A 1,580-nucleotide genomic window follows, 5' to 3' on the forward strand; every position below is an offset into this window, starting at 1 on the left:
GTTTTGGCACCTGTTTCTGAAACGCGCCAAAACAAAACTCTCTCTGTCTGTGAGAACATTTCTGATCTTTCCATAACAATTCTTGCTGCATTCTAACCTTTTACGTCACAAAACACACCCCGTCTGGTCGGTTCTGGCCAATGGGAGACTCCCGTATGAACCGGGAAAAAGAGCTCTTTAAAATGTCGGTACTTCCTGGTCTACTCAGATCTGTAAACTACTCAGTTCTGCTGGAGTGCTGGGAGGGTTCCACTCGGTTCGGTGGAGTTCAGTTCTGTCCAGTTCTGTGCGGAGAAGCCCAGTTCTGGGAGACGGGAAGATCCTGACATGACAACAGAGCTCTTCCGAGGTTCATGGGATTATAACATTTTCCACTGAGGTGAGCTTGTGTCGGACAGTCTCGCCGCTACTCCGGAGGAGTAACAGCATCCTACGGAGACGCTGAAGGGTGCGTTAAACGGAATCTCGCCTGAGACATCTCCAGGTAAAAGAGTCGATTTCACCACCGAAGTGTACCGTAAGAAAAGCTGAAGACAGCCCAGAGAGTGCCGTTCTGTTAACACACTCCCTCAAACCCCATCTTTTACTCTTCTTTAACTCCTTTCCCATCTTGAAACTTTTCTCTCAAGTAGAAATTCTTCCAGATATTTAGAAATGTCTGTGTAAAGTGCTCATCCACATCCGTGTGGGTAAAAGATCATAATTGTACAGTTTTCATAAATGTCTGTGGTGAAGCAACGGAAAAATCATGGCCGTATGATTTTTCCTGATTGATTGATTATGTTGTTATTTTCATAATTTGCCAAATTAATGTAAATGTTTGATGTTAAACTTTGATTCTGTAAATAAATGACCGCATTCATTTTGATGGGTCAAATATAAATGACGTCTCACGTTTGCATTTCATTAAATTCAATGCACGTTTTATTCAGTTCAGAAAAATGAGGAATCCGCGTTAATTGATGAATATATCAGAGCATCTGTTCATCTACATGTATATATATATATATATATATATATATATATATATATATATATATATGTGTGTGTAAACTCGACACTTCTATTATTTGAGAAAACTATGTTTTATAGTTTTTACATTGCTTAAAAGTATAGTTTCCTCAAAGGATTGGGTGGCCAAAGATTAATATATGGGGCCCAAGGCCACCACTAGCCACCCCATGGCTCCGCCTTTGTGCAATGTGGTTGATAAAATTGCTCCCTGCCCTCACCAAGATCTGTCGCTCTGCACTGTCCAAGAAGAAGAAAAACTACCTCTCCTCTTAGACACAGTGTACCAGTAACTCCTTAGACACAGTGTACCAGTAACTCTTTAGACACAGTGTACCAGTAACTCCTTAGACAGTGTACCAGTAACTCCTTAGACACAGTGTACCAGTAACTCTTTAGACACAGTGTACCAGTAACTCTTTAGACACAGTGTACCAGTAACTCTTTAGACACAGTGTACCAGTAACTCCTTAGACACAGTGTACCAGTAACTCCTTAGACACAGTGTACCAGTAACTCCTTAGACACAGCGTACCAGTAACTCCTTAGACACAGCGTACCAGTAACTC

General features: G+C 41.3%; 1 protein-coding gene across 1 annotated transcript in view; it reads left to right on the plus strand.

Moving 5' to 3' along the window:
- The window catches only part of LOC119412864 (dedicator of cytokinesis protein 3), a 19,987-nt gene that overhangs the window by 15,890 nt on the left and 2,517 nt on the right, over window positions 1–1,580 (plus strand). The window lies entirely within an intron of this gene.

Source organism: Nematolebias whitei, chromosome 7 (assembly GCF_014905685.2).
Source record: "Nematolebias whitei isolate Nwh7 chromosome 7, NemWhi1, whole genome shotgun sequence".
In the NCBI taxonomy this organism is placed as follows: Eukaryota; Metazoa; Chordata; class Actinopteri; order Cyprinodontiformes; family Rivulidae; genus Nematolebias; species Nematolebias whitei.